Source organism: Nycticebus coucang, chromosome X, assembly GCF_027406575.1.
Source record: "Nycticebus coucang isolate mNycCou1 chromosome X, mNycCou1.pri, whole genome shotgun sequence".
In the NCBI taxonomy this organism is placed as follows: Eukaryota; Metazoa; Chordata; class Mammalia; order Primates; family Lorisidae; genus Nycticebus; species Nycticebus coucang.
The window spans coordinates 135,835,210-135,862,253 of record NC_069804.1 but is presented as its reverse complement, the minus strand read 5'-3'; the positions used below and the strand labels follow the sequence as shown (position 1 = coordinate 135,862,253).

The 27,044-nt window shown below is 39.9% G+C and overlaps 1 pseudogene; it reads left to right on the top strand.

Annotated features, from left to right (window-relative positions):
* Positions 1-25,160, top strand: LOC128577018 (nuclear pore complex protein Nup160-like; annotated as a pseudogene).
* Positions 25,161-27,044: the final 1,884 nt, after the last annotated feature.

Below are 27,044 nucleotides of genomic sequence, written 5' to 3'. Positions count from 1 at the left end.
ATGGGTCATGGGTCAGCTCTTTCGGAGGTATGGGCAGGTGCTGATTGCGGGTCAGCAGGGCAGCTCTTCCCTGTTCTATATATTTAATATCAAAATAATCATCGAAAGTTCTTTTTAATTATACAAGGCAATTCTACAATTTACCTAGTGTCACTAAGATGCTACAATAGCCAAAATAAATTTATTTTGTAGAGGGGGCAAAATTTTGCCTTTGCCTTCTTAATGTTTTCAGCTGGGCCTGGCAATTATTCTAAATGGACATAAAACAGATTAACAGGGAAAAAAGCATAAAAATCTGTGTAAGTTTTATGTGATCTGGGAGCCCTCATAAGGAAATGATGACCAAAAGAAGTGGAAAAACTTATGTGCTTGAACAACAAGAGACAATTGTGGAAAGGAAATTAAATTATCTGGAGAAGCTAAAGAAAAGTAAGAATTATTTAACAAGGTATGTTTGTACAGAATTCTCTCATCTGTGACTTCTTGTTGAAGAATGTTCCTCTTTTTCTGGTACAGTGAAGGCATCTTTCACACGAAGAGTTTTTACTGAATATCTCCTGTTTTCAGAAAGAAGAGATTAGAATGCCATTCTTGCATCTGCTGTTACTCAAGTGCCTGTAGCTTAAAATAATCCTTATGCCAAAGTGGCATAGTTTCAGGTGACACATTCTACTACTATTCAATTACGTGGGTTACTATGAATGTTTTGAGACAGACAGTGTTATGGTCCATTATTTTACTTTCAAAACACACAGGTGACAGTGTCCTTTCTGATTTGGTGTTGCTGGGAGGGCTTAATTTGTTTCTATCCACACATATATTTGATTGGGAAAGTAACTGACCCATGTACATAGGACCTCTATGACTTGCTTGTTTGTTACATTAAAGAAGGTTCCTTACCCAGTACTTTAAGGAAATATGCTATGTAGGTGCCTTTAAATTTCTACAGGCTATTTAGTTAAAAAAAACTCTAAGGTAATAACTTGAAATTTCTATAACGTGGATTTGGGATAAAAGTGACCAAAAATGAATTTCAGTTTATGGGCACTGGTGTTCATGGGAGTTATTTTAGGTAAGGTGCACTTATTTAGAGACAACTCCATCCTAGGATTTCTCTTGTGGAGGTATATGTTAACCTCCTGAACAAAGGGTTATCAGAATATAGCTTCCAAATTAATAATTCTCTGGAGCTTGGCTATCGATTAGGTAACTAACAACTACTTTTTGGTTACTTATTTTATTTCAACCTAAGAGCAATGATGGCAAATGAATTATCATTTATATTAAAAGCATGGGAGTGAAAAACTCGTAATTTGGACAACTTATTTCTTGATGATCCTTAGAAAACTATAAATTTAGAGGGCATGGATTGGGCAAAACTAATAATTATTTTTATATTAATTTTATTTTGTATTTATTTATTTATTTATTTTTGCAGTTTTTTTGGCTGGGGCTGGGTTTGAACCCACCACCTCCGGCATATGGGGTCGGCGCCCTACACCTTTGAGCCACAGGCACCGCCCTTATTTTGTATTTCAATATTGTAACAAGTTTTAAAAGATTTGGATTCAGGATAAATTGAGCTATTTGGATACTTGTAGAAGGCTTTAATCTCTGAGATTTGAGTATACCTTAACGTGGGTTAAGTTTCATTAAGTATCATATACTAGGGTTCAAAGAGAATGCAGTGGAAAAATAGGAGAGAAAGAGAGAGAGGGAGGAGGCAGGGGAGAGAAGAGTGGAGTGAATGGAGTGAGATAGCTATGATTACCAATAGTGAAATGAAATTTCCTCAAGTTTATATATACAAACTTGGAAGTAAAGGATATAGGAATAAGAGGCTACTGGTTGAGGTGATAATTCAATTAAACATTTTTTTTTTATTTAAGAGATTTTCCTATTATTTGTTTACATTAAGCATGTACCTATTTTTATCAGAAAAGTAACTGAAATTTATATTTTGAGGATCAGTAAAAAGTATACCATCAACATGATTCATACTTTCTAAGAGAAATGCAAATGTGAACACTAAACTGTCTTAAAATTTGTTATAGAGTTTTTAAAACTAAAAGTTTTTAGTCATAGAAATAAAGAAAAAATAAAATTATGGAGGTATATATACATTTTGAATTTTTATTTTTTATGTTATTTTATTTATTTATTTATTTGAGACCGAGCCTCAAGCTGTCACCCTGGGTAGAGTGCTGTGACATCACAGCTCACAGCAACTTCCAATTCCTGGGCTTAAGCGATTCTTCTGCCTCTACCTCCCACTACAGGGGCCCACCACAATGCCCGGCTATTTTTTGGTTGCAGCCGTCATTGTTGTTTGGCGGGCCCGGGTTGGATTCGAACCTGCCAGCTCAGGTGTATGTGGCTGGCACCTTAGCCACTTGAGCCACAGGCACCGAGCCCATTTTGAGTTTTTAAATAAACATTACCAATAAGCTTTCATTCGATCAGAACAAAATGAGCTTAAGATAACCATTTATAAAACACTCTCTCCCACACCTGTGCAAACACACACACTAACACTGTGGTCTGCAAACCCTGGGCCCTAGACCAGTACTGGTCTGTGGCCTGTTAGCAGCCAGGCTACAGAGCCCCACCTCTCCCCCACTCCGCCCCTCCTTTCCCCCACCATATCCATAGAAAAATTGACTTCCATGGAGAAATTGTCTTCCATGAAAATTAAGAACTGGGCCACAAAGCAGGAGGTGAGTGGCAGGTGATTGAGAGAAGCAATTTTATTTGTATTTACAGCACCCAGTGGCTCCCCATCGCTTGCATCATGGCCTGAGCAAAAGGTAAACATCTTCCTAGAAAAATTATCTTTCATGCAGTCCCTGGTGCCAAAAATGTTGGCACCACTGACTTAACACACACACACACACACACACACACACACACACACACACACACACACACACACACACGAAAACCCTGGGACTTGGTGATTATGAAATACTGGACCTAGGGGTGTTGCCATGTATTTCTTGTCACTTCATGCTTACATACACACAAGTACACAAAGACACAAACAAAACCTTATGTTTAAGTGATAGAATATTCTTGTTGTTGCCTTTCTTTGTTGTTGGCTACTTACTGACTGCCAGGGGTGTGTTTCCATGGCCAACATTGTATGTAGACAGATATTTGGGGTTGCACATGAGGTTTATCAGCAGCTCTTTGTTTTCTTGAGAGAGAGAAGATGTTAACTTCATCTTGAAAATGTTTATGATGCAGCATGAAATATGAGAAATACATATGCATATGATAAAAACATTACACCTGATTAATAAAATGATTTTTTAATCTATAGAGTAAATGGAAGAAATGTAAAAATGTATTATAAAGAATATTTGAGAATGGGATATATTGAATAATTTCATTCCTGGAAAAAAAATGACACTAAGATAAAATCTCATTTGGTTTCATGCATATACTTCCTGGTCTTCTACTAAGTGTGCTGGATTTTTCTCTGCACCCAAGTAAGGCTCCAAACAGACCCAGGGCCTGCAGGTGGCTGGAGATCCAGGATATGTTTTGCAACACCTTGCAAGTCCTGGCTTTGAAACTTACTTGTCTATTATAGAGAAAAATTAGAAAGGAGAGTGAAGGGAGTTAATTATTTAAAATAAAATCATGAGGTACTAGAAAGCAAGTATTCAAAGCCAGGGAAGAAGTGATAAATATTGGGAAGAGACAAGTATCTACTTTTGTTATAGAAAATATGGATTGTGATTTGGGTCATCTACTTACCTTGGACAACAGCCAAGTTCTTCCCAGTCCCTAACAGTTCTTCCTAGACTCTAAGCAATTGCAGTTTTTCATTCTTCTTTTGTTTCAGAAATTGTGATCTATTAAAATATGAAATATACTTTACATTTATTTCTTTAATTATTATTGATGATGGCATAGTACTTCAGGACATCTTCATTTTTACTTGCTTATCCTGCAATTCAGGGTGCACAATGAATAATAGTTTGCTTCTCCATGTAGTATGATAAAAAGCTGAGATAAATATCTTCTGGAAATTTGTATGCTGACAATTAGAGGTCAGAATGCCTGGACTGAAATCCAATGCTCCCACTGACTTTGTGGTCAATTCCATATTACTAGGAATTACCTTGGATTTCTGACACTTGTATTTATCCCTTGTACTCCAGATAAAACACAGTGCACTTTAGTGTCTGCCTATCTACTCTAGTATTAAAGAGATGCTGATATTTTGTCTACTTGTCAGAAAAGGAGACTAGGAATGCCATGCACCACTTAGGGAACAGAGCCACACTCAAAGCTCACTTAACCTTTCAGAACAATGATGCTCTGCTTGGAAAGCTCACCCATGAAACCACTCCACTGTGGTACAACCATGAGAAACTGTAACAGCCAAAACGTGGGTCCTGACATCTGCCTTGCTGTTCTCCTCACGGAGAAGTTGCTGAAAACATTCCTTTATGTTGTGTGCATACGTGCCTCTCACCCCAGCCTGACATTACTCCCGTGTATCTCAGAAAGAACATGTGGTTTCCTGAAGAAGAGTCCCCAGGATGAAAGACAAAGGGGGTTTTCTCCTTGCTTCTTGAACCTAAGAAGAACTGTGTCATACCCCAGCTGTGTCACTCTCGGCTGAATACCGATGTATGACAGGAACTGCATATGTTTGTGTACACTAAGAAACTTGTATGTTCACGGGCAAGCCTCAGTACATTTCTTTCTAAAAATTTCAGTATATAAATTGGTAGTGTGTAGATTGCAGAGGTGCACGAGGGAAGTGAACTCCAAAATGTCACACATCCAATTACATTTGTCAGTGACTGCCAGACACAGGGCACTCTGTGGGAGTTTAATCTCTTGTCGGGACACTTTTTCTTCTCCAATCATCTTCATGTATATTTTCCCAAATGTCGACTGCTTGCTTTGGCCCAGGCACTAACTCACTGTCTGACATGCCTTCTTTTGTCGCAGGAGGGTTTGCTATCTCTAACTTCTCTTATCATGACGTTTCTCCAAAGTACCCTTAGAGTTCATGGGCATTCCACCCACAGCAACCAACTTATTTTCCTGACAGCCCCAGGGATTGTTATAACCAGGGTGTGCGTGATCTCACCGCATGCATTATTGGGAGGCACAAACCCTTTCCCATATATTGCCTTGACTCTGTGTTCTGAAAATAGAAACATCACACACAATTTCAGGTTCTAACATTTTCTCTTTTACTTCATTCATTCCATTATAGCAGTGTGAGTCACCAGTGAGTCTTTTTGACCTGCTTCAGTGCTGATGTCTCAATGATAAATGCAATGTGTCATGGAAAATATTTATTCATCTTTGCATCAAGTGCTGACGTAGTTTCTGTATTGACTGGTGACTTATGCCTGGAGGTGGAGGTAATAAGGCAGGGACAGAAATTGACTGGACCTTCTGTGCATCAGGGTATGCTATCTGAATTTCCAAGGCACAGACTCAGTAGAACTGGGTGTGGACTCTTGTTGCCCAAGGGAGGTAAACATTAGAGCCTTCTTGACAGAGAAAGCTGTCTTGAGGCATTCAGTGAAGGGCATCTCTGATGTGGTTATGGTGCCTCTTTCCCATCCTTGTGTTTGAGGATCAGCTGTGGAAATGAGTTGGGGTGGAATGTGGAGGCCTGTGAATTTTGGATTTCCTTCACGAGCATGCAATTTATCAGTTCCAAAGGAATCTTGACAGTGGGTATAATGCAGTGGTTCTCAACCTTCCTAATGCCTCCTAATGCCGTGATCCTTTAATACAGTTCCTCATGTTGTGGTGACCCCCAACCATAATATTATTTTCGTTGCTAATTCATAACTGTAATTTTGCTACTGTTATGAATTGTAATGTAAATATCTGATATGCAGGATGTATTTTCATTGTTACAAAGGGGTGGCAATTCACAGTTTGAGAACCACTGATATAATGAAAAGTCAGCCTATTTACAATCTGAAACTCCTCCATTATTTATTATTTGGAGAGTTTGTTCCATGATAAACATAGTATTTAAATGAAGCTAGTTGTTCTTTTGGATTTTTTTTTCACTCATTACAACTTCATTAGGAATCTGATGCTGAGGGTGAATGTATATATTCTATTTTTCATGCAATACTATTGTAATGCAGGAAATATAACATTTTGGTTTATATAACAAGAGCCTATGCTATGGTGTCTTGCATGATGTATCTGACATAATTACAGGCAGAGAAGGTTAAAATCTGAATCAGTTATTAGGTTATGGGCGGCACCTGTGGCTCAAAGGAGTAGGGCGCCAGCCCCATATACCGGTGGTGGCGGGTTCATACCTAGCCCCAGCCAAAAACTGCAAAAAAAAAAAAAAAAATTGCATTATTAAGTACTAAGTTTGACAGTTGATATCTCTGACGTTTTTCACTTTGACACTTCCTCTGTGGTGGTGGTGGTGGTGTGTGTATGTGTGTGTGCACGCACGCGCACCTTTATTGTGAAGGTACATCCTCATTCTTCCAAATGCAAATTTTGGCTTGTGATTATTTTTCAATTATTTTTTAGAGCTGTTTTTGTGAAATCATGGATCAGTCAAAAATTTATGTTCTTTTGAGTCTGAGTTCCGTCATAAAACCAATGCAGCACACACAGCTGAAAATATTAATGAAGTGTTTGGGGAAGGATGAGGTTAATGAATGCACAGTACATCAATGGCTTGAACAGTTCCATTCTGATGATTTTAATCTTGAAAATGAGCCATGTGGGCAACCTCAGACCAGGTGGATAATGATGAGCTAAAAGCTATAATGGAAAAGAATCCATATTACCCTACTGTTAAATTATAAACAAGGTTTGACATTACTCTGCCAGCAATTTTATACCATTAGAAACAAATCAGACAAGGTAAAGAAGCTGGATATACTGGTTCTGAATGAATTAAACACGTGTCAGAAGAGAAATCCTATCAAAGGTTGCTTTTCATTGTTGTCACGACATGAATGTGAACCGTCTATAATATTGTTATGTAGAATGAGAAAAGGATACTTTTTGACAATCACAAGCATTTGGAACAATGGTTGGATAAAGATGAAGTGCCAAACAAAAATCAAAAACTGAATATTCATCAAAAAAGCTAATGTTGAGGTTTGAGACCAGCCTAAGCAAGAGTGAGACCCTGTCTCTAAAAAATAGCTGGGTGTTGTGGTGGGCACCTATAGTCCTAGCTACTCAGGAGGCTGAAGCAAGAAAATCACTTGAACCCAAGAGTTGGAGATTGCTGTGAGCTATGATGCCATGGCACTCTACTGAGGGTGACAAAGTGAGAATCTGTCTCAAAAAAAAAAAAAGCTAATGTTGTCTGTTTGGTGGTCCAGCACTGGTATTATCCATACAGTTTCATGAAACTGCTCAATCAATTACAGGAGAAGACTGGTGAAAACAAATGGATGATGTCATGAGGATGTTTGCAATTAAACAGCCCAGATTAGTCCATAGATTTGGACCAATCTTCTTGAAAGACAACACTGTCACAAAAACAATGTTTCTCAAAAAATATAGAAACTGGACTTGTAAACTCTGTCATCCTTTGTATTCACCAGACCTTGTACCAATCGACTACCACTTTCCCCAGGATTTGGACCACTTCTTGCCAGGAAAAACATTCAGTCATTAACAAGCTGTGAAAATGCCTTTCATGATTTCATCACCACTCACTCTCCAGGATTCTGTGCTGTGGACATATACAAACTACGGATAAGATGGCAAAGGCACAATGTCGATTAATTGTACTGCTTCTTTTTGAGAAGAAACTAGAAAGTCAGCTTTTGATTACAAATCAGACATTGTGGGCTGGGCACAATAGCTCACGTCCGTAACCCTAGCACTCTGTGAGGCCAAGGAGGGTGGATTGCCTGAGCTCACAAGTTTGAGACCAGCCTGAGAAGCAAGAACAAGACTCCATCTCTAAAAACATCCAGGTGTTGTGGTGGGCACCTGTAGTCCCAGATACTCAGGAAACTGAGGCAAGATGATCGCTTGAGTCCCAAGAGTTTGAGGTTGCTGTGAGCTATGATGCCACAGCACTCTGCCCAGGTGACAAAGTGAGAATCTGTCTCAAAAAGGAAAAAAAAAAATCGAACATTTCAGATTGAATGGCCTAATGTGTTCCTTTGCAAAGTCTCTCATTTTAATGTATGTGTGTGCATCAGTGATTGGGTGCTGAGCTGTTTCTTGGGAAATGAGGATGTCTGATCTCTGATGCTGTGCGGGAGATGCCAGCAGCTCTTGCTGAGAAGCGTCTGAAGACGCTGAGTCACTAGTCAGTGTTTTTGCTTCCTAGATTCTGCAAGCTATTAGGACACCAATGATAAGCAGGCCTGTATCATAAAGATCCCATCAATTTTATACAGCTGAGGTCTCTGAACTGAACTTTTCAAAGTAAGCATCCTTGTTTAAGAAAGCTTGTTTTCTGGTGCTTTAAAGATATGGCCTCAGTCATTAAATATCAATAAAGAATAATAACCAGTTTTCTAATTTAGGAAACACACACAATATTGAAGTTATACAAGAGGAGAAGGCAGCTGGCTTCAGTGAAGTGCCAGATAGTAGATATCCTGGACTTTGGGGGCCACACTGTCTCTGTCACTATTATTCAGGTCTGCATTGTACCAGGAAAGTGACCATGGATATCAAGATAACAAATGAGGATAACTCTCTGTTCCAATAAAATTAATTTGAAAAAAAAAGGGCCAGAAAGTCCGATGTGGCCCTCAGGTTGTAGTTTGCTGGCCCCTGATATAAAGGATTAGATCTTTAAATGTTCGGAAAAATCTAATGGTACCTTTCTGGGCTCTCACACATCACCATTTTGTTCATTACTGATGTAGCCGAGCATCACTTTGGAAAATAGCCCCTGAAGAACAAAACGTTGCTCTCTATGTCTTTCCTGTACTTGTGGCAACAAAGCACAGGTTTTCTAGTGGAGGCTTTTTGACGTCCGTGTGGCTGCAGATGCTGTTGACGTGGGTTTGGTACTTCATTCCAATTATCCATAATTTTTTAAAAGTCATGTGGTGTCTTTTCTGGCCGCATTACTGATTTCCTCCTATGAAGTATGCTTAAAACACAAGCATACAGTAACCAGGAGCTACGTGACTCTTGCAGGTCAGCGTTCCTTAGCGCATGCATCATTACTGTTGCCACTCTGACAACACTGTTGTCCTTGACCAGTGGCTGCCTTTTGAATCCAATCCTTGATGATGCCACATGCAGACAGGAAACAAGGAGAGAAAAATACTGGTCCAATTCCCCTTCTGTACCCTATGGAAGCATAGTCACACCAGCAATGGCCCTTCACCCAGAAGTGCCATGGTGTTTCCTTAGTGGCAGGAAGGACCAGATGACATGCTCTTCTAAGTTCAGTGACACTGGCCATCAATCCCCCTCAGAAAGTTCAACAGAGCACTGTGCTGGGGACTCATCTCTGCTCAAGGTCTGAGTGCCAGCCATGGGAAACCCTCCTTAGAGATGCTGAGTCTTTGCACCCACTAGGAAGCTGCCCTATCTCAGAGATAAGTCCCTAGGTATGTGAGGTCATTTCTCTTTGACTCTTCCAACATTAGCACACCTGCCCTCTTTCCTCAGCATCTGGTTCCCAGCAGCTTGTGTCCCTCCTATCCCATATGGCTTCTCACTACCCTCAGACCTTCAAGTAACTTCAAGAATGTCTTGCACGACAGGACATAATGTGTGGCTGGCCCAAGTTCCACTGAAATAGTGCATACACTCTTGCATGCCTCCTTCTCATTGGCTGAGGTGGAGGGATCCTTCGAGTATTTGAATAGGCCGCACACAGACGTGAGGGGCGCAGAAAGGCCTGGATGTCCACCTTCTGATTTCTTGTGACTTGGCAATGTAGACTGGACTCCTCCTATTGTACTTATCACAATAATGATTGTATGATGTTCTTTGGAGAGAAAGGTGAGAGAGAGAGTTAATGTTTTGAAAGCTTATGTGACTGTATGAGCTGACTTCTGACCACCTTCCTGAATTATTTTACTAATGGTGATTAAATGACGTTAATGCATCATATATTCTAAAACAACATTATAGGAGTTTAAGGAGATTATGAAATATATAAAACCATGTATAAAGGGAAGATCACATTATAAATATTCACTTTTAATAGTTATTTTCCATTTATCCATAACATATACTTGCACTTATTACATACAATTTTATATATGCACTCTACAGCATGTTTGTGCACCTTTTCACACAAATAAATGTTTTTGCATAGTTTTTACTCGGTATCTTTACGAGATTTCACCAATATTTCCATAATTCACTTAGAGAAATTTCAAACCATACAGAAATGTATAATGTGAAAAATAAAATTGTTAGCCCAGTCTGTCTCTTCCTATTTTTCTGGAAAGAAATACTGTGTTAATGAGTTGGCACATCTTTTTCCTGTTTTCTGTATACATTGCAGAAATATGTATTATGATTCATTTGTATATTTTAGCTAATGCATTACTGAATTCAAATTTTCCATCTCATAATGTAAAAATATTTTCATAATAAAGGCATATATGTATGGTTATTTACACATTCTCATATACACAACATGCAATATATAATGCTTATATCTGTATATACTGGTACTTATCTGCTCATACATTTTTCTTGGAGAAGGATACATGACCATAGAGGTTTAGAGGCCTCTATTTTAGTGAATTCAGAGACAACTCAGCTCTTAAACCAAATACTATAATTGACAACTCCAAAATCCATAACATTATCATCAATGTCAGATCATCAAGTAATTAAATTTTTCACTTTAGGTCGGAGGCGGAGCAAGATGTCAGCCGAGTAACAGCTTGCTTGCATCTGGGCACCATGAGTCTGGGAAGATAGGACTCCAGGCATCTCTGGCTGGTGGGATCTGCCTACCATCACCCCTGAGAGGATACAGGGAGTCAGCGAGAGACTTCTGGACCCCAAGAGGAGGACTAAAACAGTGGAAAACCGGCAAGTGGTCGCGTGTGTTCAATCCGTCTAAACCCGTCCCTTCTTTGAGAGGAAAATTCATCGCTTTAGATGCCTACATTTGAAAAACAGAAAGAGAGCACATCAACAATCTCACAAGAGATCTTATGGAATTGGAAAAAGAAGAACAATCTAAGCCTAAACTAAGTAGAAGAAAAGAAATATCCAAAATCAAATCAGAGAACAATGAAATTGAAAACAAAAGAATCATTCAGAAAATTAATGAAACAAGGAGTTGGTTTTTTGAAAAAATAAATACAATAGATAAACCATTGGCCAGACAAATGAGGAATAGAAAAGTAAAATCTCTAGTAACCTCAATCAGAAATGATAAAGGGGAAATAACAACTGATCCCACAGAGATACAAGAGATCATCTCTGAATACTACCAGAAACTCTATGCCCAGAAATTTGACAATGTGAAAGAAATGGATCAATATTTGGAATCACACCCTCTCCCTAGACTCAGCCAGGAAGAAATAGAGCTCCTGAACAGACCAATTTCAAGCACTGAGATCAAAGAAACAATAAAAAACCTTCCAACCAAAAAATGCCCTGGTCCAGATGGCTTCACTCCAGAATTCTATCAAACCTTCAAGGAAGAGCTTAGTCCTGTACTGCAGAAATTATTCGAAAAAATTGAGGAAGAAGGAATCTTCCCCAACACATTCTATGAAGCAAATATCACCCTGATACCAAAACCAGGAAAAGACCCAAACAAAAAGGAGAATTTCAGACCAATCTCACTCATGAATATAGATGCAAAAATTCTCAACAAAATCCTAGCCAATAGATTACAGCTTATCAGCAAAAAGTCATTCATCATGATCAAGTAGGCTTCATCCCAGGGATGCAAGGCTGGTTTAACATACGCAAGTCTATAAACGTTATCCACCATATTAACAGAGGCAAAAGTAAAGATCACATGATCCTCTCAATAGATGCAGAAAAAGCATTCGATAAAATCCAGCATCCTTTTCTAATTAGAACACTGAAGAGTATAGGCATAGGTGGCACATTTCTAAAACTGATTGAAGCTATCTATGACAAACCCACAGCCAATATTTTACTGAATGGAGTAAAACTGAAAGCTTTTCCTCTTAGAACTGGAACCAGACAAGGTTGTCCTCTGTCACCTTTACTATTCAACGTAGTGCTGGAAGTTCTAGCCAATACAATTAGGCAAGACAAGGAAATAAAGGGAATCCAAATGGGAGCAGAGGAGGTCAAACTCTCCCTCTTTGCTGACGACATGATCTTATACTTAGAGAACCCCAAAGACTCAACCACAAGACTCCTAGAAGTCATCAAAAAATACAGTAATGTTTCAGGATATAAAATCAATGTCCACAAGTCAGTAGCCTTTGTGTACACCAACAACAGTCAGGATGAGAAGCTAATTAAGGACACAACTCCCTTCACCATAGTTTCAAAGAAAATGAAATACCTAGGAATATACCTAACGAAGGAGGCGAAGGACCTCTATAAAGAAAACTATGAAATCCTCAGAAAGGAAATAGCAGAGGATATTAACAAATGGAAGAACATACCATGCTCATGGATGGGAAAAATCAACATTGTTAAAATGTCTATACTTCCCAAAGCAATCTACCTATTCAATGCCATTCCTATCAAAATACCAACATCGTACTTTCAAGATTTGGAAAAAATGATTCTGCATCTTGTATGGAACCAGAAAAAACCCCGTATAGCTAAGGCAGTTCTCTGTAACAAAAATAAAGCTGGGGGCATCAGCATACCAGATTTTAGTCTGTACTACAAAGCCATAGTGCTCAAGACAGCATGGTACTGGCACAAAAACAGAGACATAGACACTTGGAATTGAATTGAAAACCAAGAAATGAAACTAACATGTTACAACCACCTAATCTTTGATAAACCAAACAAGAACATACCTTGGGGGAAAGACTCCCTATTCAATAAATGGTGTTGGGAGAACTGGATGTCTACATGTAAAAGACTGAAACTGGACCCCCACCTTTCCCCACTCACAAAAATTGATTCAAGATGGATAAAGGACTTAAATTTAAGGCATGAAACAATAAAAACCCTCCAAGAAAGCATAGGAAAAACACTGGAAGATATTGGCCTGGGGAAAGACTTCATGAAGAAGACTGCCATGGCAATTGCAACAACAACAAAAATAAACAAATGGGACTTCATTAAACTGAAAAGCTTCTGTACAGCTAAGGAGACAATAACCAAAGCAAAGAGACAACCTACACAATGGGAAAGGATATTTGCATATTTTCAATCAGACAAAAGCTTGATAACTAGGATCTATAGAGAACTCAAATTAATCCACATGAAAAAAGCCAACAATCCCTTATATCAATGGGCAAGAGACATGAATAGAACTTTCTCTAAAGATGACAGACGAATGGCTAACAAACACATGAAAAAATGTTCATCATCTCTATATATTAGAGAAATGCAAATCAAAACAACCCTGAGATATCATCTAACCCCAGTGAGAATGGCCCACATCACAAAATCTCAAAACTGCAGATGCTGGCGTGGATGTGGAGAGAAGGGAACACTTTTACACTGCTGGTGGGACTGCAAACTAGTACAACCTTTCTGGAAGGAAGTATGGAGAAACCTCAAAGCACTCAAGCTAGACCTCCCATTTGATCCTGCAATCCCATTACTGGGCATCTACCCAGAAGGAAAGAAATCCTTTTATCATAAGGACACTTGTACTAGACTGTTTATTGCAGCTCAATTTACAATCGCCAAAATGTGGAAACAGCCTAAATGCCCACCAGCCCAGGAATGGATTAACAAGCTGTGGTATATGTATACCATGGAATACTATTCAGCCATTAAAAAAAATGGAGACTTTACATCCTTTGTATTAACCTGGATGGACGTGGAAGACATTATTCTTAGTAAAGCATCACAAGAATGGAGAAGCATGAATCCTATGTACTCAATTTTGATATGAGGACAATTAATGACAATTATGGTTATGGGGGGGAAGCAGAAAGAGGGACGGAGGGAGGGGGTGGGGCCTTGGTGCGTGTCACACTTTATGGGGGCAAGACATGATTGCAAGAGGGACTTTACCTAACAATTGCAATCAGTGTAACCTGGCTTATTGTACCCTCAATGAATCCCCAACAATAAAAATAAGAAGAAAAAATTTTTTTTTCACTTTAACTATTTTAATTTTTCAACTCCCTGTTGAAATTTATATGAAGGTGTTATCTGAGGACAGAATACAAAAAACAACCAGTGACTCACTCACTTCATTCTCTCAGCAGGACTTGACATCCTTTACTGCAAAATCAGTTTGATCAGCTTTCAAACAAATACTGTGCCTCCATGCCCGCCTCCACACAACATAGTCACAAAAGTCTTGATTTTGATATTCATTTCCATGACCACTTCCTGTACACATTGCTGCAATTTTTTTTCCAGTATATGCATTATTTTTCAGCTTCACTTATTTTTTATTATCTAAATACTCAGGGGGAAATCTGAACTAATGTCTAAAATTAAAAAGAAGTATATTAAGCAGCATATTAAGAAGTATATTAAGAAGTATATTAAGGTTAAGTATTCTAACCACCCAGAAACATTTATTTTAAAGATTTGAGTCCATGCACTCCAGAATATTCTATCTATACATATGTTTGTATGTGATTTCAATAAGGCTTTTTAAATAATATACAACCTATTTTGCTATTTGTTGATATTCATATGTTCTTGCATCACTTTATGTATGAAACCCTTTATTGGAACACTTTCAATATCTAACGAACATATTGACTGAGGCTGTGTTCTTATTACAAATACAGTACTTACTTGAGAGACACAGAAGGAAGTATGTTAAATAAGAATATTCACCTGTTCTCTCACTATATGCTTTGGTCTATTATGTACATAATCTTTCAGATATTTTTCTTTTTATATTTTGTACTAATAGGATTACTTCTCTCTGTTCTTTCTTTAGAGAGACAGATAAAAGATATGAACACATGGACAGAGAAATAAAAAGATACATGAATATTCATCCTCTTTGGTACACCAGTACTAATGCCATACCAGTAAAACACTGAACATCACCCTAATAACTTTTAAAATAAATTCAATTTCTCAAAGGACTATCAGTATAAATGTCTGAACTAATGCCTTAGTTCAGAATTCAACCAAACACTGAAAACAATAAGTTTAACACAAAAGGGAAATACTATAATTGACAACTCTAAAATCCATAACATCATCATCAAATTTTAGATCATCAAGTAATTAAATTTTTTACTTTAACTATTTTAATTTTTCAACTCCCTGTTTTAACTTCTGCTCTGTGGTATTTGCTCTTTAGTTGAAGACCAAAAGAATTAGTTACAAACTACTTTTTTTTTGTTCAGTCAATAGCTATAGACTTTGGAGGAATTATTTTGGAAGCTTTATTTGGTTAACTCCTTTCCCAAGTGATTGCTTAAATCACTTATAAAGAAGAAAAGAAAAACACTCCTCTGCAAGGAATTCTCTCAAAATGATGGTACTTTTTTAATATAAATCCTACCACACCATTCCTCAGAGGCAGCAATTCATTTTCTCTCATTTTTGCACCAATGCCCTTTCTCTATTATTACTAGCAATTTATTAGATCTTCTTGTAAGCTCTGGACTTTATGATTTTAAAGCCTCCAAAAAGTATTTTCATAAAATATAAGTAGGAAGTTCCATTTATCATAATAAAGGCACAGTTTATAAAATTCCTTTTATGAAGAAAATATATTCTTGCCTATCCTTGCATCTTTCCACCTCCAGATTAATTTTAACATAAATTTTCATACATATTTTATGAGGAAAAAGCTTTTATGATTTCATTGCATCAGAAGTGAATTTGTAAAACAATTGAGTAGAATTTATAACTCTTAAAGTTTTCTCTTGTTTCCTGGTTTCATATATTCCTTCAACGACAAAAAAATAGGAACGTACTTTTAAGAGTATTTGCCCTAGTCTTAAAATAATGCCTTAAAGACAAATCATGTATAGTTCTGTTTGTATAGAACTATAAGTGTTCCATAGTTTTTTCTGAATAACTATAGAAAGTATAGTTTTGCATATTTTTCTGAAGTGCTTGTGTTTTTCCTTTTCTAAGTAGGAAGTGGTCCTTGAAGTTATATACTTGAAGAACAGGTTTTGTGACTGGTTGTTTAGGGAAATATTGAGATTCAGAGCTTTAATACTGAATATTGGTAATTTGAATGTGTGTATGTTTATTTATGGTCTTTTTTTAATGTTTTATTTTTTTATTTTTTTATTAAATCATAACTGTATACATTGATATGATCATGGGGCATCATACACTCGCTTCATAAACCATTTGACACATTTTTATCACAGTGGTTAACATAGCCTTTCCGGCGTTATCTCAGTTACTGTGCCAGAACATTTACATTCTACATTTACCAAGTTTCGCAAATACCCCTGTAATATGCACCACAGGTGTGATCCCACCGATCCCCCTCCCTCTACCCACCCCCCCCATTCCCACTTCCCCCTATTGTTAAGTTGTAGCTGGGTTATAGCTTTCATGTGAGAGTCCCAAATTAGTTTCATGGTAGGGCTGTGTACATTGGGTACTTTTTCTTCCATTCTTGAGATACTTTCCTAAGAAGAATATGTTCCAGCTCCATCCATGTAAACATGAAAGAGGTAAAGTCTCCATCTTTCTTTAAGGCTGCATAGTATTCCATGGTATACATATACCACAATTTATTAATCCATTCGTGGATCGATGGGCACTTGGGCTTTTCCATGACTTAGCTATTATGAATTGGGCTGCAATAAACATTCTGGTACAAATATCTTTGTTATGATGTGATTAATGGTCTTCTGGGTATATGCCCAGCAGAGGAATTACAGGATTGAATGGCAGATCTATTTTTAGATCTCTGAGTGTTCTCCATATATCTTTCCAAAAGGAATGTATTAATTTGCATTCCCACCAGCAGTGCAGAAGTGTTCCCTTTCCTCCGCATCCACGCCAACATCTCTGGTCTTGAGATTTTGTGATATAGGCTAGTCTCATTAGAGTTAGATGATATCTCAAAGTAGTTTTGATTTGCATTTCTCTGATGATTAAAGATGATGAGCATTTTTTGATATGTCTGAAGGCTGTGCGCCTGTCTTCTTCAGAGAAGTTTCTCTTCAAATCCCTTGCCCAGCCTGCGATGGGATCCCTTGTTTTTTTCTTGCTGATGCGTTTGAGTTCTCTGTGGATTCTGGTTATTAAACCTTTGTCAGAGATATACCCTGCAAATATCTTCTCCCATTCTGAGGGCTGTCTGCTTGCTTTGCCTACTGTGTTCTTAGCTGTGCAGAAGCTTTTTAGTTTGATCAAGTCCCAGTAGTGTATTTTTGAAGCTGCTTCAATTGCCCGGGGGGTTCTCCTCATGAAATACTCACCCAGACCAATTTCTTCAAGGGTTTTCCCTGCATTCTCCTCTAGTATTTTTATAGTTTCATGTCTTAAGTTTAAATCTTTAATCCAATGAGAGTCTATCTTAGTTAATGGTGGAAGGTGTGGGTCCAATTTCAGTCTTCTGCAGGTTGCCAGCCAGTTCACCCAGCACCATTTGTTAAATAGGGAATCTTTTCCCCACTGAATGTTTTTAATTGGCTTGTCAAAAATCAAATAGCGGTAAGTAGCTGGATTCATCTCTTGGTTCTCTATTCTGTTCCAGATATCTACTTCTCTGTTTTTGTGCCAATACCATGCTGTTTTGATCACTATCGATTTGTAGTAAAGTCTGAGGTCTGGTAGTGTGATTCCTCCTGTTTTGTTTTTATTTCTGAGTAATGTCTTGGCTATTCGAGGTTTTTTCTGATTCCATATAAAACGAAGTAATGTTTTTTCAAGATCTTTAAAATATGACAGTGGAGCTTTAATAGGGAGTGCGTTGAAATTATATATTGCTTTGGGTAGTATGGAAATTTTGATAATGTTGATTCTTCCCAGCCATGAGCATGGTATGTTTTTCCATTTGTTAACATTTTCAGCTATTTCTTTTCTTAGAGTTTCATAGTTCTCTTTATAGAGATCTTTCACGTCTTTTGTTAGGTAAATTCCCAAATATTTCATCTTCTTTGGCACTATTGTGAATGGGATAGAGTCCTTAACTGCTTTTTCAATTTGACTGTTGTTGGTGTATATAAAGGCTACCGATTTATGAATGTTGATTTTGTAACCTGAGACGCTGCTGTATTCCTTGATCACTTCTAGGAGTTTTGTAGTAGAGTCCCTAGTGTTTTCCAGATACACAATCATATCATCTGTGAAGAGCGAAAGTTTGATCTCTTCTGACCCTATATGGATACCCTTGATCGCCTTTTCTTCCCTAATTGCGGTGGCTAAAACTTCCATTACAATGTTGAAAAGCAATGGAGACAATGGGCAGCCTTGTCTAGTTCCTGATCTGAGTGGAAATGATTCCAATTTAACTCCATTCAATGTGATATTGGCTGTGGGTTTGCTGTAGATAGCCTCTATCAGTTTAAGAAAAGTACCTCCTAGACCAATTTTCTTGAGTGTTCTTATCATGAAGGGATGCTGGATATTATCGAAAGCTTTTTCTGCATCAATTGAGAGAATCATATGGTCTTTGTTTTTTAATTTGTTTATGTGCTGAATTACATTTATAGATTTACGTATATTGAACCAGCCTTGAGACCCTGGGATAAAACCAACTGGGTCATGATGTATAATTTGTTTGATGTGTTGCTGGATTCTGTTTGTTAGGATCTTGTTGAATATTTTTGCATCTATATTCATTAGTGATATTGGTCTATAATTTTCTTTTCTTGTTGGGTCTTTTCCTGGTTTGGGGATCAGGGTGATGTTTGCTTCATAGAACGTGTTGGGTAGTCTTCCTTCTTTTTCTACCTTTTGGAACAGGTTGAGTAATATAGGTACTAATTCCTCTTTAAAGGTTTGGTAGAATTCTGACGTGAAACCGTCTGGTCCCGGGCTTTTCTTTTTAGGGAGGTTTTGTATAGTTGATGCTATTTCTGAACTTGCTATGGGTCTGTTCAACATTTCCACTTGATTCTGGTTAAGTCTTGGAAGGTGGCGTGCTTCCAAGTATCGGTCAATTTCCTTCAGATTTTCATATTTCTGAGAATAAAGTTTCTTGTAATATTCATTAAGGATTTTTTGGATTTCTGATGAGTCTGTGGTTATTTCGTCTTTGTTGTTTCTGATTGATGATATTAGAGATTTTACTCTTTTTTTCCTGATTAGGTTGGCCAAAGGTTTATCTATTTCATTGACCTTTTCAAAAAACCAGCTTTTTGATTTATTGATCTGTTGTATTATTCTTTTGTTTTCAATTTCATTTAATTCTGCTCTAATTTTGGTTATTTCTTTTCTTCTACTGGGTTTGGGGTTGGAATGTTCTTCCTTTTCCAGTTGCGTGAGATGTCCCATTAAGTTGTTAACTTCCTCTCTTTCCGTTCTCTTGAGGAAGGCTTGCAGTGCTATAAATTTCCCTCTTAGAACTGCCTTTGCAGTGTCCCAGAGGTTCTGACAGTTTGTGTCTTCATTGTCGTTTTGTTCCAAAAAATTGGCGATTTCTTTCTTAATCTCATCTCTGACCCAGCTATCATTCAGCATAAGGTTATTTAACTTCCATGTTTTTGTATGGGTATGCAGATTCCTGTTGTTACTCAATTCAAGTTTTATTCCATGATGGTCCGAGAAGATGCACGGAATAATTTCTAATCCTTTAAATTTACTGAGGTTAGACTTGTGACCTAAAATGTGGTCAATTTTGGAGTAAGTTCCGTGGGCTGATGAGAAGTATGTGTATTCAGTTTTTTTGGGATGAAATGTTCTGTAGATGTCTGCTAAATCTAAATATTGGATGGTTAGGTTTAAATCTAAGATTTCTTTGCTCAGCTTCTTGTTGGAGGATCGATCCCTCATTGCCAAAGTTGTGTTGAAATCTCCGACGATTATGGAGCTGGAGGAAATCAAGTTACCCAGGTCTGTTAGGGTTTCTCTTATAAATTGAGGTGCATTCTGTTTGGGTGCATAGATATTAATAATTGAGATCTCATCATATTGAGTATTACCCTTAACAAATATGAAGTGACCATTCTTGTCCTTCCTTACTTTTGATGGTTTAAAGCCTACTGTATCTGCAAATAAAATTGCAACACCTGCTTTTTTCTGATTACCATTTGCCTGAAATATGGATGACCATCCTTTCACCCTGAGTCTGTATTTGTCTTTTAAGTTGAGATGTGACTCTTGTATGCAACAAGTATCTGGCTTGAGTTTTTGTATCCAGTCAGCTAACCTATGCCTCTTTAGAGGACAGTTTAAGCCATTCACATTGATGGAGAGTATTGATAAGTCTGGTGGAATTTTGGGTATCGAGTTTTTCAAAGGTCCAGTGGACATTTTTAATCCTTTCGCCAGTGTGGAAGTTGGAGTTTGATCTGAAGTTTCTGAGTGAGTTTACTTTTGTGGTATGGGATTGGGTTGGTCATTGTGGAGGATAGGTCTGAGAATATCCTGAAGAGCTGGTTTACTTATGGCAAATATTTTCAACATATGAATGTCATTGAAGTATTTAATTTCTCCATCATAGATGAAACTCAGTTTAGCTGGATACAAGATCCTGGGTTGAAAGTTTTTTTGCTTTAGGAGATTAAAAGCTGATGACCAGCCTCTTCTGTCTTGAAAAGTTTCAGCAGAGAGATCTGCAGTTATTCTAATATTCTTACCTTTGTACATTATAGTTTTCTTTCGCTGGGCTGCTTTGAGAATCTTCTCTTTCATGTTAACTTTCGTGAAGCTAATTATGATATGTCTGGGGGATGACTTATTGGGGTTGAATCGTGCTGGGGTTCTGAAGCTGTCTGCTATCTGAATTTCAGATTCTCTAGGCATGTCTGGATAATTTTCTTTCATAATTTCATGCAGAAGGGCCTCTGTGCCCTTGGAGGCCACTTCATCGTTCTCAGAAATCCCTATAATCCTTACGTTGCTTTTTTTCGAATTATCTGAGAGTTCTCTGAGTGAGTGATCCATTTTTGCTCTCCATTTCTCTTCCTCTTTGAGAGATTGGTAGCGTTCGAAGACTTTATCTTCAATGTCAGAAATCCTTTCTTCTGCTTGCTCCATTCTGTTACTGAGGGATTCTACTGTATTTTTCATATCTTTGAGGGCTGTAAGTTCTTGCTTCAGTGTGTCTAAGTCTTTGGTGGTTTTGTCTTTAAATTCGTTAAATTCTTGAGACAATTCTTGAATTACTCCTCAGATTCCTAATTCCATTTTATTAATCTTGTCTACAATCCAAATTCGATTTCTGACATCTCAGCCCGTTGTTTATGAATGGGATCGTCAATCACATCTGCCGTATCTTTTCTTGGGGGAGTTGATCTATTCTGGTTATTCATGTTACCAGAGTTTTTCCGCTGATTCCGCCCCATGGTTATTTTACTCCCATTGGTTTTTCCCCTGGGGTTTTATCGAGGGCCCGTACAGTGTTGTGGCCTCAGAAACTGTGGCCCTGTCTGGTGTGGTGGAGCAAAGTGGTTCTGTCTTGTTTTCAGCTGGTTTCTGTTTGATCCTATTGCAACTTCTACTCTGGCTTGAAGTCTCAGCTGTGTGGAAAAATGAGCAATTCAGTCACCCCGCCTGCTCACCTCTGGCCCCAGTTGGAAAAGGAGAATCAAACCTTCCTACAGCCGCACATCCAGGGCACCGCCTGAAAAGTCCTCAGTCTATTAGCCCAGTTCAAAAGGTCCAAATCAACTGTCTCAATCGGCACCTGTCTCGGGTGGGAGAGTTCAAGAGGTCTCTGGGAACTGGATCACAGGGGCCTGGTGACTCCTCTGACACGGCTCACCCCAGTGCAGCGTGGAGTCAGGAGGAGCCACCCAGCAAACAGAGCAGTCTAGGAAGGTTGACGTCTCCTTCCCCACTTTGCCCCTCCGTCGGACCCAGTCACTGGTATCTCTGCAGATGGCTAACCCAGTTGCCTGCAGTGAACAGACACTCCAGGGGTTTGCACCTGCCTGAATCGCAAGGAAGTCTGCCAGGCGCCCACAGACTGCCGCTATCTAGCAGGAGGAGATGGGGCCTGACATCTTTGAGTGTTTGATGCAGGTGATGGGAGGGAGGTGTTCACTCAGGTTTAGCCCCGTCCCTGATGGATGTTGCTAACAGAACAGAACAGAACAGACAACTTTGCGGGGTTCTGTCTCTGTTCCTGTCGAAATCGCCTACAGAAGACGGGCTATTTTGAGTTCAAACGTCTTTGCTGTTGGAGGTTTGAGTCCGATTACCTTTCTGGGTCGGCCCCGCCCTGGAAGCTTCCCGGGTTTGTGAGCAGTGTCAGGAAATCCCCCGCTCACCGGTGGCCTCCTTTGGTTGCCCAGGGAGACAGGGGGTGTGGCCTCAGAATATCTAGAAGTGAGCGTTCTGCCGTTAAAAAAAAACGGCTGTTGATCTACCTCCAGGGAACTGCTGCTCTGGTGTGGGCACTCAGGCGACCCTTTTCTCCTCTGTCTCGTGCCCCAGAGTCAGCGCTGAGCGGCTGCAGTTTGTGCTGGGTCCACACCCCTCAAGAGATCCCCCAAGAATCAGAACTCTTGGGGGATAGGCCCCCAGACCCTGAATGGGAGTGGGGGGGCGGAAGCTAGAGTTTCATTCAGTTTTACGCAACACTATGGCCCGGGGAGGTCTCATGCACTGCTCCGCAGGGAAGTGCTGCCAAGGCTTGATTTCCGCTCAGCAGAGTGCCCTCTCCTCGCTCACGTGTCCCAGAGTCAGCGCTGACCTGACGCAGCTCAGGCACTGTGCACTCCCCTCGAGAAATCAACCAAGGATCCGAACTCCTGGGGGATAGGCCCTCAGACCCCGTGTGAGAGTAGGGGCTCTCAGCTCTCAGCGGGGAAGCTAGACTCTTATTCAGTCTTGTGCCCCATAATGTTGCCCGGGGAGGGTTGCTGCAACTGCACCGCAGGGAAGTGCCACGAGGCGTGACTCCCCCTCAGCCCGGTGCCCTCTCCTCACGCGCGCCTCAGAGTCAATGCTGACCAGTCGCAACTCGGGGACTGTCCACTCCCCTTGAGAAATCATCCAAGGATCCGAACTCCTGGGGGACAGGCCTCCAGACCTCAGTGGGCGGGAGGGGAGCGCCGGGAGGGTCACCGGCGAAGGATTCCCAAAGTTTCATTCAGTTTTATTCCTGGCAGGAGAACGCCACGGCACCCCAGTAGGGGAGGTAGGTCCAGTTTTTAGAAGGTCTCTCCCGTGGAGTGTAGTGGGAGGGCCTTTAATTTCTGCCCGCTTGTTTAATTGTGGGGCTCTTGAGCCGGTTTCATGGGGGAGGGGGACTCCCGTCTGCTTGGTGGTGGATTTTGTACCTTTTGTTCGCATCCTTGTGATCACAGCTTGCCTCAGCAGTGTTGATGTGCGTTCTTCAACCTTCTCTCTTGGTGAGGCTCAAGTCCACCAGGATACTTACTAAATTCCTGTCCCTTAACTCTCCTTCTGGACGGGAGCCTCTGTTGAAAGCTGGCTTCAGTCCGCCATCTTGTCTCCCTCCTTTATTTATGGTCTTATGATATAATTTGGAAAGTGAGAAACAAGTCTAATATCTTATTCCTGAGTAAAAAATGGAGAATAATTTCATGGGTCTGAGTTTATAATAGTTTCCATTAAAGTACTATGTACAAAAGCAATCTTCCTCCAATTAAGCATGACTCAAGCCCATTCCTCTGTTAAATTCAGATTTTTTTCTGCAATCCAGGGGGCCAACTTTCTTTCAAAGCTGTTCTTTTAACTCTCCGTACCTTGACACCCTGCCTCAGAAGGTTATCAAATATCCATTGTAACTGTAATCGTGTCACACATCGTGTTTTATGCTAAAAAGTCAAGGGTCAATTTCTTTTCCTGAAGGTGAAGACCTGCGTATTTACTAAAACCCAGGTTACTAAACAATGTGTGTCTTTCAGAACCTGTTGATTTCTCTGAGCTGCTCACAAGAATATGGAGTTGCCTGTGTTTACAAAATAATTCATTGTACTGTAGTTCACATCATAACAATGAAATTAGATAAAACCAGGGTGCTATCTATGGGACAGACTGAAAAATTTCTAGTGTAAGTCAGAAATGATAGGTTTTTTTTTAATTCATTACAAAAAAAAATGATGCAAATCTAAATGTGCTGGCATAGAAATAGAAAAAAATAGGTTAAAAAATGTTTTGAGATCAATGCAGTACAGATGATGCAGTTTATGTAAAACACATACATGTGGATAACAATGCTATGTATGTTTAAGATAAAAATGAGTCAATGTCTTGAATGTTAAACAGAAATTGATGATGTTAGTTACACGTGAAACGAGAACAAGGATAGAAGTAGATTGTGAAGGTGAGACTGACCCATCATGCTGTAAAAGATTACACAGATTATGCAATTATACGTTTATAGGCACCTAAGTATTACTTATCTCCTTAGATATGAAATGAAATATTAGATAGAAGTGAACAAAAACAAAACAAGCATACCAAAATAGTATCATACCAAAAAGAACGTAAGGAGCTTTGTGGAGCTAAGTGGAGTGGAATACAGTCAGCTAAGGCACTTTCAAGAATTCATAGTCAATTGGGGATGCGACTACAAATGCTATGACTGGCACTATGAAAGATACTGAGAACGCATGAGTCACTTTCTACTATGTGGAAAGTGACAAGTTGTTCTCTGTCACTAGAAACACATTCATTCATTGGAAGACCTCTGGAGATACACTGGAGCTGGTGGAGGAGTCACTGGGCATAAATCTGTTGAATAATGCAGTTCACCTAAAATTCCAAAATTACAGTGTCTTACCTGGAAGGATTTATGTCTCTGAAACTCAGAATCATGTGATAATCTTGATATTAACCAATCAAACAGTGCACAGGTTACTTTTACCACATCCTTCCTGGATGTATAGAAGTGTAAGTTGGTTAAGTGTAATATCTTTAATTTTTCAAATTACTCTGGCTGTCACAAATTTAGCACTTTGGAACTGAAGGAAATTTGGGTTCTTGTTATTCTTCACCAAGCATACTCTGATAGTTACCGTTTCTAAATGATCAGACACATATTCAAAGCTAATGAAATAGGTTTTTTTTTTTCTTAAGGTTCAGAGTGAGATGAAAATAAACAGTTTCCATTCAAATGATTTCTTCCTGGGGAGAGGAGACAAGATGGCTGACTGAAGCCAGCTTTCCACAGAGGCTCCCATCCAGTAGGAGAGTTAAAGGACAAAAATTCAGCAAGTAACCTGGTGGATTTGAGCTGCACTAAGAGAGAAGGTTGAAGAACGCACGTCAACCCCACTGAGGCGAGCTGCGACCACAAGGATAAAAACAAAATGTACAAAATCCATCACCAAGTGGACGGGAGTCCACTCCCCCATGAGAATGGCTCAGAGTGCCCCACAAACAATCGGGCAGAGTTCAAAGGTTCTCCCACTACACTCCACGGGAGAGACCCTCTAAAAACTGTACCTACCTCTCCTACTAGGGTGCCACGGCATCCTTCTGCCAGGCATAAAACTGTATAAACTGTATATAGTCTCTACCTGGAATTCTGAGCTCCCAGTGCTCCCCTTTACTCACACTGAGGTCTGGAGGCCAGTCCCGGATGGCGGAGAGGGGACCACACCAGAGTGGCAGTTCCCTGAGGCACAGTGCAACAGCCGTCTTTTGGTGACAATACCGCCAGGCATAAAACTGTGTAAAGCTGTGTGTGGTCTCTGCCTGCAACTCCAGGCTCCCAGTGCTCCCCACACTCCCCTCTGCTCTCACTCCAAGGTCTGGAGGCCTGTCCCCCAGGGTTCCAGACTCTTGGGCGATTGCTCGAGGGGTGTAGACAGTGCTGGGCTGCAGCTGGTCAGTGCAGACTCTGGGGTATGGGAGCAGAGAGAGGACGGTTGGCCAGAAGGGAGCTACACCGGAGCAGTGGTTGTCTGAGCCACAAAACAGCAGCCCTCTTTTGCTAGCAATATGGCTTACTACCAAATATTATGAAGCCACACCCCCGTCTCCCTGGGCAACCAGAGACTCTGAGTATAGGATTTGCCTGAGGCTACTCCAACTTGCAAACTGGGGAAACTCCCAGGGTGGGGCTGGACCAGAGGTCCGCTTTACTAAACCTAAGAAGCACCTGGCCCTCAGAGCATCGTCAGCCTATAGACAATACAAGAGCAAAGACAACCTGATTTGGAACTCAATTCAGCTTCTCTTCTGCAGGGGAACCGCAGAGTTGTTCTGTTCTGTCAGTAACATTAATCAGGGGTGAGACTGGACCTGAGTGAAAACCCCCCAACCTTCATCAAGCACCTGAGGTTGTCAGGCCTCACCTCCTCCTGCTAGAGAGAGGCAGAGCACAGCAGCCTGGCAGACTTCCTTGTGATTCAGGCAGGTTCAAACTCCTGGAGTACTGATTCACTACAGGCAACTGGGTCAGCCAACTGCAGGGCTATCAGTGACTGGGTGTGACAGTGGTACAAGGTGGGGAAGGAGGCATCAAACTTCCCAGCCTGATCTATTGGCTGGGTGGCTCCTCCTGACTCCACGCAGCACTGGAGCAAGCTACACCAGAGTAGTCACCAGACCCCTGTGATCCAATTCCCAGAGACCTCTTAAACTCTCTCACCCAAGACAGGTGCAGACTGAGACAACTGATTTGGACTTTTTGAACTGAACCAATCGCCTGAGGACAAATCAGGTGGTGCCCTAGGTGCACGGTTTTAGGAAGGTTGGATTTTTCTCTTCCAATTGTTTGCCAGTGGGCGGTGGGGTGACTTAATTGCTGATATTTCTCCACAGCTGAGACTTCAATTCAGAGTATCTATTTCACTAGGGTGGAACACAAACCAGCTGAAAACAAGACAGAAACACTTAGCCCCACCACACCAGATAGGGCCCCAGTTTCTCAGGCCACAACACTGTACAGGCCCTTGACAAAG